This window comes from Arctopsyche grandis, chromosome 8, assembly GCF_051622035.1.
Source record: "Arctopsyche grandis isolate Sample6627 chromosome 8, ASM5162203v2, whole genome shotgun sequence".
NCBI lineage: Eukaryota > Metazoa > Arthropoda > Insecta > Trichoptera > Hydropsychidae > Arctopsyche > Arctopsyche grandis.
The window spans coordinates 26,732,806-26,744,578 of NC_135362.1; the positions used below are offsets into that span (position 1 = coordinate 26,732,806).

At 33.3% G+C, this 11,773-nt stretch overlaps 1 protein-coding gene across 1 annotated transcript in view; it reads right to left on the minus strand.

The window, feature by feature from the left end:
* The window catches only part of LOC143916014 (uncharacterized), a 124,762-nt gene extending 121,513 nt beyond the window's left edge, over positions 1 to 3,249 (minus strand). The window contains exons 1-2 of the mRNA XM_077436869.1: positions 2,940 to 3,249; positions 1,808 to 1,918 (exon numbers count right to left, since the gene is read on the minus strand). The gene's annotated coding sequence lies outside the window, so the exon portion shown is untranslated. The remainder of the gene's footprint in view (positions 1 to 1,807; positions 1,919 to 2,939) is intronic.
* Between the last annotated feature and the right edge of the window lie 8,524 nt (positions 3,250 to 11,773).

Sequence of the window (11,773 nt, forward strand, 5' to 3'; positions counted from 1 at the left end):
TAAACGGGAATTACCTCCAATTTCAAAACATAATTCAGTAGGTGTTGGAACTATAGTATTACGTGCCACAATCTTAGTTATGCTCCAACGATTAAGATAAGATTACCATAGGCCATACTACATGTAGTTCATACGATTGGTCAAATGAGTAGTTCTGACCGAAGCTCGTTGATTCGAGATCTACATAATAGAGTTTGCCTGCTGTCAAGTCAACTGGATATATCAGTGCTGTCACTCAGCGGGTTTCTGAGGGTTAAAAATCTGAAGTGTTCGTAAACCCGTTGTTCCAATTATAAATTTTTCGTATTTTTTGTTGAAAATGCATTACAGCTTGGAAAAAATCTATAGTTGAGAATAGTTAAATTCACAATTGATAGCGTAGCAGGTAGTACATGAAATATGCCCTAATTTATTTTAAATAATAACTTGCATGTTGCATAATATGTAACTTGCATGATATATGTATGTATGTACATATGTAGTTCATTTTACTTTTATTCCAAGGTTTAAAAACTACGATCTCCTAAAAAGGTTTAAAAACTACGATCTCCTAAAAAGGTTTAAAAACTACGATCTCCTAAAAAGGTTGCGAACACTCACTTATCCAAAAATTAAAATTAAATTAAAATATTTTCAGAAAAAAATTTGCCTACTAAACTATTAAAAAAACTATTAAAAATCAATTAATTTATAACTTGAATGCAGTCTGCCATGAGTAGCACTTTTCAGCAAATTTCGGTAATAATAAACGAAAAATTCTCAAACACATCACTTTTTCATATGTACATAATTACACGAATATTGGTTTATTTCGGGGAAAAAATCTCCCGCATGTGGTTATAATCATATTCCATAAGCAATAACTTTCCAATTGTTCTATTTTGACTAGGACATCCATATTTTTTGGTATTTCTTATAAATTTCGTATAAATTCTATTCAAATTGGCATGTCTATATGAAAAAATTCTCAAGGAGCGGTTTTTAAAAATCTTATTATAATATATACTTCATTATATTTTCATCCTGCGCAAATTTGCACAAAAATATAACTATAAATAAATTTGGGAACCCATTTAAAACTATATTTTTGTTCCGAAATTGTGGTGACAGCACTGAGTACATGTGTATCAAATACACACATATAGAAAGCATTGATGCATTAACGACTGCGCTTAAATAATTCGAGGTAAAGAGTACTTATAAAAAATAAGGATATGAAATGCATTTTGAAATTCAATTTAACCTTAATTGGCATTGGAAGAGTTGAGGTCGAATAATAATCGACAGAGACGAAACATTCCCCGTACAAGGAGATAGTTTTATGTACAATGTGCCAAACTTGGATTGATTCTCAAACTGATACAAGGTCTATGTCGAAGATCAAATTTAATTTAAATTATAAGTGTATAAGTAACACAGTGTTGGAAAATTTTGTCTGAATCTTCTCAGTGCGTTTTGCTTGTGGAAACACAAATTAAAGTTTGGCATCCCGATGAAGCAGAATCTATAATAACGAACAAAGGAGTCTAAAAGCGAAAGTTGAGTCACATTGCTCTGAATTTTCATATGTTCAATGTTTCAGGAGGGTAAAACAGACGCATGTGTTTTCGCGCGCAAAAACAAACCGTTTTCAGGCAGCGGTGTATGCGTCATGTTTACATATGCGATGTAAACACACACCACTAAGGCCACAATTTAAAATAAGTCGAGCTAAATTTTTTAATGCATAACCTAAAACATTTTTACTAAAAACTACGAAAAACTATTACAAAACAACCAAAGAATCTTCTAATTTTTGAAAGCTTACCGGTTTCGTCACGGACTCCAAATTGGATTAAGCCATAATTCTCCAGATCCCCAAGCTTTCAGCCGAAATTTGCACAGGTTTTTCCTTGTCAAATCCCATTGAAGTGCAAACCTAACAAGAAAAAAAAAATACAAATAAGTACACGCTACCATTTTGGCTATTGTAAAGATGTAGCTACTACATATCTATGTACAATCGTTCTTTATAAACTTCATATACGTAACAATCCCTGGGAAAACTTTTTTTGTGGATGGGGGGGGGGGGTTAGTTCAGTGTTTAGTTAGTTAGTTAGTTAGTTTAGTTTAGTGTATGCCGTACAATTCAGTGTGTTTGAGCCTTATATTATTTAAATGGCAAAATCTACACTACCTAAGCACCTTTAAGTTGCTTAGCTAGTATTGAAATTGTTTAAAGTTCATTTTTTGATAAAAAAAAAGCCTTTCTAAAATGATATATGATAATGTGCAATGCAGATTCACTATTATTATATTATATTTTATTTTTAAAATGTTTTGCCACAGTGTCTTTACAGTTGCCAAAAAAGACACTGTGGCCAAACGTTTCAATTACAAAAAAATTACACGAAAAAGAAAAAATACACAAATATGATAAAAAAAAAAAAAAACACGATAAAACATTTAAAATTTGCAATACAAAAACAAATAAAAAATTTTAAAATTTTAAAAAATACTAAAATTGGAAAGGTTAGTTGAAAAAAAAGATCAGTTTGAGGAAGTGAGTAGCTCGAGCAATATACATAATATCCTTGTTATGATTATCTCAAGAATCAGAGATGCCTTTTAAATGGCAAGAACCCCTTGAAATTACCCCCCCCCCCCCCCCCCCCCTCCACATCACTCCTTATTCTAAACTTTTTTTCAGCCAACTCAACTTTGTCTCATTTTGAGTAGATTGAAAAGGTGCCTCAACTATGCCGTCTATACACAATGCACTCATGAGAAATGTCAACTTTGAAACAAAGTCAAACCAAAATAAACACACACATCTAAATTTAAAACGTAAACATAGGGGGCGTTGATCCAACCCAACGCAACCTGAAAAGTCAACAGTTGAAAAGTTTCGAATGGGGTGGGGAGGAGTTGGTTCTGCTGCGGCTGAAGATTGAACTTACTTTTTATTATTCGTGAAATCAAAACGACCGCAGTAAACAAGCGGCAGGTCGACTTTCTACGCTCCTAAACGGTGGACATTTTTATTTCGCCCTTTGGCAAAGTTTACAAAGTGGCAGGGGAGCGCGAGCGCACAAACACCGCGGCCAACGTGACGAGCGAAACGGCCAAATCGGAGATAAGCAGGCGGACACACGACCAGGTCCACGACAGATTCGGGCAGCCGAGTGGCTAAAGTGCCGAAAGTGGCGAGCGACGGTAACAGTAGTGAACGCGTGACGCGAGATGCGCGCGGCGAGCGCGACTGACAACAAACCTGTCGGCGGCCGACGGAGAATGTAATTTGACCTGGAATCGGCCGGCTCGCAGCCTCACACACTCGCATAGCAGACACACACACACACACACACACACCACACTCTCGGCCACTTCACATCTCATTCCTCATTCCTCATTCCTCACTCTTCGCCCGAGTCCCAAATCTGGCCGAAGATGATGAGCCTCTCTCGCTTTTGCAATGGCTGTTGCGGTTCAAAATCTGTAGGGGATGTGCGTGCGTGCGTGCGTGCGGTGGCGGTCGTAGCTCCGTTTAGATTCGGCCATGATTCAATTGTTTTTATTTTCCGCTTTATTCAAGTCGCACTTACAAACTGTAGTCATGCATTCGTTTCTATCGGCAATATTATCATCTTTAAAGCACTTCAGCAATGTCATCGAGTTATTGTTTTTAAATTGTACAGGAACGATCACAATTTTCAAAGATCGTTGATCGTCAACTTTGAAGAGTCGTCAGATTTTTAAAATATAAAAAATAACAATTGGGGGGGGGGAGTCAAACAAACAATGCATCAAACAAAAATCTCCAAAATTTGTGGATACTTAAGGTCTGACCGCACTATGCGTCAAACGAACGATCCGAACTTCACAATAGTGTCTTCTGTCTTTTCTTTTTCATTTGTTTATCTTGTATTTATCTTTTTCATTTGTTTATATTTGTAAAAATTTGTAATTGGACTCGGATGTTATATATATATATATATATATATATATATATATAAATATATATATATATATATATATATATATATATATATATATATATATATATATATATATATATATATATATATATATATATATATATATATATATATATATATATATATATATATATATATTATATATATTTACTCTTTGTTTTTATGCTTGTCTACATCTTGTTGTCTGTTGATTCTTCAATAAATAAAATAAAACATAAAATAGTGTGCGACAATATGGGTAAACCGCACTTGAACGACAGCGATGCGACACTACGCAGTAAATTATGTCAATCATTTGTTCGGTACCTCGGAGCAAGATGGACGAAACGGACGCTATTATTTATTTATTTATTTATTTATTTATTTTAAACAGACCATTGTGGCATAACAGGAATTCCTAAAGCGCCACAATGGTCAAAAAATATAACACAAAAAAGAAAAAAAACAAAATAACAATTAAACATAAACATAAATACATCTACATACATAAAAAATAGCATTTATAATAACAGATAAAGTAAAAATATCAAATAAAATATAGCATAAGGAATGCCTTGCACCTACAGCCAGTTTCAATAAATATGTAAGAAACAACTACAAATACAAAACATCCCTGTAAGGCCCAAATGGAAGAGAGTTAATCAAAATTTCACTCATAAATCACAATCAATCATGAAAACAATGATGAGCGCAGACTACCAGATAAATGGGTTAGAGTAATTTCCGACAATTTACGCTCACTAAGGTGGAAAATATCACATTCAGTCTCGGCAGCAACGATTTCATTAAGAAGTCGGATAGCTCTTGGAATAGGAGCCATTCGAAAAAGGACTGTGCGGGCAGGAGGTACAGCCAGCAAATGATGATGTCTACCACGCACATAGTGAATAGGGACATAAAGCCCCAACTGCTCCAGCAACAACGGGCATGACGTATTACCACGTAAGAGCAGGAGAACGAAACGAATTAATGAGAAGTTTCTCCGAAGTTCAAGGGAATTATACCCAAGCATGCCCAAAAGGAAAGGAGTGGGGTAGAGATATGGGTAATACCCATATTCTTTCCTATATAGGAAACGAAGAAATGCTTTTTGCACTTTCTCAATCATCTTAATATCTTAATATCTTAATATCTTTCATATGATAATCAATTATAATATCTTTGATATGCGAGGAAGAAGAACAATCGAGAAAAACCAAAAGATTATGGCTACATGCTATTTCAAAGTGACGATATGAAGAAGGAGAATAATTGTCGTAAGGCAACGCCCACTCAAAGACACTTGTCACGTCGCAAACGACACCTTGCGTCAAAGTTGGTCGGAAAGTCAACTTTGATGCACAGTGTCGTACTACGTCATGCGACTGTCGCGCAGTGCGTTATGTCTCATACAATTTCATACAAACAATATTTGATCGCGTACTGTTGTGAAGTGTCGGATCGTTCGGCTGTCGCATAGTGCGGTCAGACCTTTAAACGTGTTTATTACGATAATACTTTACAATCGACTTTGCGGACCCATTTAAAATCTCTATCGGCAGCCAAACCTCGCAAAACGGCAAAGTTTCAAAACGAGTTTCAAAGAGTGTAAAAAGTTTTTCAGACTAATTGACGAAATGAAAGAAACTTATAAGTAATAAAAATAAATAACAAAAAATATAGAGATTTGATCAAAATTAGGGTTGCCACCCCAATGATTTTGCCCTAGAGTCCCCGGGTTTCAGCTAGTACCCGGGCTCCCGGTTTGAGTATTATTTCTTCGGGTGTGTAGTAAACCCCGCAAAATATTATAAAAACAAATATAATTGTACATATATTAGAAATGGATGACCGTCGCCGCACCGAATGTTAAAAAGTTGAAAATGTTCGTTTACCATGCATTTACATATATGAAAAACGGTTAATTTGTTCCTGTTGTATCCTCACCGCAGGATCTTTCGATTTTCGATCTTTGCCTTCCGATATTTGTGTTTTCGGGCTTTTCACTTTCGGTCCCGTGAGGTAGACCCCTTAGCAGCCTACACCTATTTATTTAAGGGTCAGGATAGGTTAGGTTAAGTTAAGGTGGGCCCTATTCATTTAAGATTTGGCTAAGCGAAATGTATCTGCTGACGATATTTTGATAGAAATGCTTCGACAACATTATGGGGCGCAGGAAAAAACAAAAATTGTAATAAAAATTTACTTGGTTTTAGTAAAGTAGCACCAATTTTACTTAGTTTTGTTTTCATTGGGGGCTTTGCCCCAAAGCGATACCTAATGGACAAATTTGTAGATAGATATGTACAATGTACTTTATATAAATTTATAACATTATTATTATAAATTTGAAGTTATATTCAAATAGTGGTGACAAATGAGTAAAGCCCGGACCCAGAGGGGGCTGTATATTGTTAAAATGTTGTAAATGCATTGTTAAAGGTTTGCCGAACCTTTTTACAAGGTCCTACCTCTACAAATGAAGATAGGTTGCAAATTTGTATGGAACCGTTTCAATGATGAAATCAGATATAACCACCTGATACTATCTACCTGAAGTCACATACATACATCCAAGGTCTAGCCAGCAACATTGGGGCAGGGATTGAATATTATAGCATTATATAACCATTATAATCACTGAGCTATGTTGCTGGTTACTTACTTGATGTAACTAACTCAATCTCAAAAAAATCAACCAATTCATATTAATCGTTTCTTTATATCGAAGGTGTACTCTGCCCGTTTATCTAACTTAATTAAAAAAGACAGTAATTTTCCCTAGAGAAGGACAACATTTTTGAAGTAGACAAGGACGTTTCTTCTCAAGTATATATGTACATATGTATAAAATGTATTATGAATATTTATGTATAATAATTGTATGTTAATAGGTTTTTGAATTAGGAGTCAAAATCTGAACGAGCCCAAATATTGACTTATGAATGACATACAGAATATTTTAAATTACTAACTTAGAGTGACTCACCAATACACAATGAATGTACATATGTACGTATGCAGATTTGACACACGGTGTTGCCAACTTTTTTCTTTTTCTCACCTTTAGGTCAAATTGAGGAGAGGCTTGACATTTGAAAAATGTCGAAGTCAGAATCCAAAGGTCAAATTGGCCGAAATTTCAGACAAAACTCGAGCATTTGATGGGATTTGAAATTCCAACGTGATGAGAAATGGCCGACAGGTTAATTAAGACCGAAAATGTCAAACAATGATAAGGTATTATTTTACAAATCAATGCCTACTTTTATAAGTATTTTGATAAATTACGAAGTAAAAAATATTTATTGTAGAAGTTATAAACAATTCAAACCATAAATATGTACTTACAATGTGTAGGCGCTATGTTGCTGAGAAGTTGGTCGAAAAAAAAATATTTTGATTTTTCACAAAAACAATAGAACGTAATTTTTAGAAAAAAATTATTTGAAATTTTGTTTGTGAAAAAATATTGATTTTATTTCATAAAATACATAAATCGTGCCTCGGTAAAATGAAACGATTAAAAAATGAAAAAAATACTGTTATAAGACAAAGTAGTTTTACAGCTTGACTAAAATTATTGACCTATTCGATAATATTGAAAAAGAGATTTATATTCGTGTCACAATTTTTGTGTAAGTGTTAAATATAGCTGTTGTTTAGCTTTTCTCGCAAGGGTACGATTTATAAAAATTAAATTTGTGTTTGTTCGAAATATTATATATGTACATGTACATACATATATGTATATGCTGAATGTTTTCGAGTTTCATTTTTGATATAAATTAACACGATAATTACATGCTACATGGTTATATGCTCTTGATGAATTTTACTGAATTAGCAAAAAATTGTATTTATTCGTTTTAATCCCCTCTCCTTCCCCAAATTAAGTTCTGTTTATACCACTGATATAAGTCATTCAATCGAAGAATGAGGAAGTTGAACTATGTATATACAACAATAAAACATTCTGCATTTATGTAAGTATTTCCCTGCAATAAAATATAATTAATACGACTAATGACTATTCGATATTGCATTTCAAATTTTCAACAAAAAGGCCGTGAAAACTTCACGGGTAAAAAAATAAAATTAATTGTGTCTACGAAATTTGTAAATTTCAAGCTAATGAAATTCCAATGAAATATAATTTCCCTAACCAAGTGTATGTATATGTTTGATAAAAATATGTAACCAGGGGTGTGCTTTAGCCGGCTCGATCACGCGAGACAGCCATTGAGTTTGAAAAGCTTTTATTTAGTTTGTTAGTATTTAATGAAGTTACTTTAATTTACAATTAAATTGCAAAAAAAAAGATACATGCATACGTATGTGAATAAACAAAAAAATATTCATCTTTTTCTCACACAAGCAACTGCATCTTTTTGTGCATGAAGTTTTTGTCATGGAATGAGGCCAACGTCAAGTGTGGGCATTACCCGTTATCCACATGAATCTGGATAAGGTTTATTACTAATGAGAATTATATATATATATATATATATGTATATATATATATATATATATATATATATATATATATATATATATATATATATATATATATTTTGTTAAATCTGCTTAATTATGAAATTTCAAATTTTTATGTTTTCTTATATATGTTTTTATTTTATTGACCAATTTAGTAGCACACCCCTGCCTGTAACCGACATATGTATGTATGTAATATATCTACATAAAAGTTATTTTAATTTTATGACTGAAGGTCAAAATTAAATAAATTTAAAAAATATTAGTATTATAATTCTCTTTTCTTTCACTTCATATATTATAAAACCACACATTTTCAAATGAACGAAGACTATACACGTATTGCCGTATTTAATTAAAAATTAGAAAAAAAGTATTCTGGTATATGTATATAATTATGAACATGAAATATTTACATATCCTCAGCATATTTACATATGAACAAAGAACAAATAAAATAAAAATTCAACACCTGAAAGTACATACATACATACACTACTGAATACATACTACATATTTCGAGTACATAAATTATAAATATTTATTTTTAAATTAAGTTTCACCTAAAAATCCACTTTCATCTGTCAGCATTGTTTAAAATTTTTGTGTCGACAACCATTTCTGCTCTACATACTAGAGCTTTTAATTTTCAAACATAGATGTCACTAAAAATAATTATGAAAATTTAAATAAAAAAATATGAAACAAAAACAATTGAATCCAGGATTATTTTATTTGAATTTATATAAATCAAATTTCGAATGCGTGTAAAATCTGAAAAATAGTTGCACAAAGTTAAAATAACAAATACATATGCACATAAAAATTCTAAATTCATGAGCCAAAACATGGCATAATTTTTTAACAATTGTCATGAGAAATCTAATCGTAATCTACGCACTAAGGCCTTAATGAACTATAATCGAAGTAGCAATGATAATCAGTTCCTCATGATTCAATCAAATCTGTACGTACTATATCCAAACGTAGTTTTACATAATTCGTGTATTGTGTCAATATGCACCAAGTTTTGAATAATAAATCATCACAATTTATGATAATATACCAAATATGAATCATCTCAATCAATGATAATAATATACACTACAGTGCGTTTATTTTACATAAATATTATATAGCTAAATTTGTAACATTATCTTTACGTTACGTCCCATTCCCCTGCTCACCGAAAGTATTTCACGTTACGAAATCGAGTTTTACTACCCGTTTCAGCCATGCACATCTACATACAAACATACATACATATACATATGTACATATAGGAAACACATTGTGTTTTTCTCAATCGAAAAATCGTCGACTTCGATAAGAACTTCTGGCTACGTTCGAGATTGCTTTGAGTCGGCTGCCAACAACGGATTCGAAAGTGCTCCTGCCGACCGGAACCGGAAGTAAATATGAGTTTGGGTGGGTGGGAGTGGGGTGGGGGCCCCATCGGGTGGTTCGACCACGTAGTGTCGCACTACAGTCAACCAGCATCCCTTCCTACCGGGGAACAACTTCATTCAGTACCAACCCTGTTCTGGAATCAATACCGTAACCGCAATCTATTGTCGTACACTTTTCGGTTGTATTTCCTCAATGCTATCAGTGCCAACGAACGGTACGACACTCTCATTCATAATCAATTGTCCAAAAGCAAGATGTTGCAACCTGACATGAACAAAAATGTTTACTCACCTGAATATAAAACTTTAAATCTATATACATATGTACATACAAATTTACATATATACATATCTATATACTATGTAGATCTATTTACATATATAAAAAAATCATTGTTTATCTGTCTGTCTGTATGTTTTCCTATACCATTCAACCGATTGCGATGAAACTTACAGGAGTTATTGTGTGTATGCCCATGATGGTTTCTGTAAAAAAAATTGCCCAAAACCGGGAACGGAAACGGGAAAAACGCGAATGAGTGGCATTGCAACGCAATAATTTCAAATGTGTTCGCTGCCTACGTTTTTCCGACAAATTATCATTACTGTGATTTAATTTGATTATTAAGTATTAATTTGAAACTGAATCATTCACTTATCGAAACACATCGAGAAACGGGAACGGGAACGGGAATTGTTTGCGTTATTGTGGCATTGCAACGCATACCGGGTTCAGCTAGGATATTATATATTTATATTCATATTATAAACATACTTTAAGTCGTGAAACTATAAACTCAAAATATTTGTTGGATTTTGGGTAGAAGCAATCCCTCCAATTCCATATGAGTGTTTTCTGCTTACATTTTGGAAGCAGAAAACTAAATTATATCTTAATATGTGCATACATACTTATTCACCACATCAATATTTGGAATATGTATATCTGAAAATTAGTACACACATACATGGTTCCAAGAAAAAAAGCTCCAAAGATATTTAGTCAAACGGCTACATACTTCCACGACAAAAGATCCATTCGACAAAAGATCTAGCCGACCGAAGCTCCAGTGAATCATTGATCTACATTCCGTTAAATCGAACGACTTTACTTTTGCCGTGGACGTCCTTTTTATTTTACATATAATAGATATATACCAGGAAAGTCTAACAGGCAGACCCCAATGCTTCTTCCTAGACAATTAATTACAAACATTGCAGCATTTTTATTACACAAATCGCTGTATTTCGAGTGTCTGAAGAAGAAGAAGTTAACAACTAATAAATTCATAGAGACATCTATGGATTTAGACTTGTATATAATTTATTACATATTGTACATATGATTGTACGTAGGATAATTTTGGAACCATTTCAACAATTAAGTCATATATGTAAATTGGCAAACTCTGATAAGAAACGATCGACTTGGAGTCACAAATCTGTCTTGGAGTCAGAGTCTGACCAGCAGTATTTAAGATTGGCACGGGATCGAACCCGATAACCTCTCGGTGCTAAATATTAACGCAACCACCGAGCCATACTGCTGGCATAAAGTCGTTACATCAAAAATCTTTCTAGCTTTTGTCGTGAGAACTACTGATGTGAATACCCATACAAATGTAAATATCACACTCTTATGTAAGCTCACCTTTACAGACCCAAGTTTCATTTAAGAGCATTCACTCACTTCCATCGTTTACTATCTGAAATCTTCATTTTTCGAGCCGGTCCCCTATTTTAATCCTCTGATTAAATCTCATCCCAAATCCTCTTCTACCCTGTTATATATCCCTGAAAGATCCCATGTAATTTCTTAATATAATTTAAACATTAATGTATGCGTGTTTCCGCGAATAGAAACGCTTGTCAAATCCGATTTGGGGTCGTTTGGTTCATTGATTTTTCGCT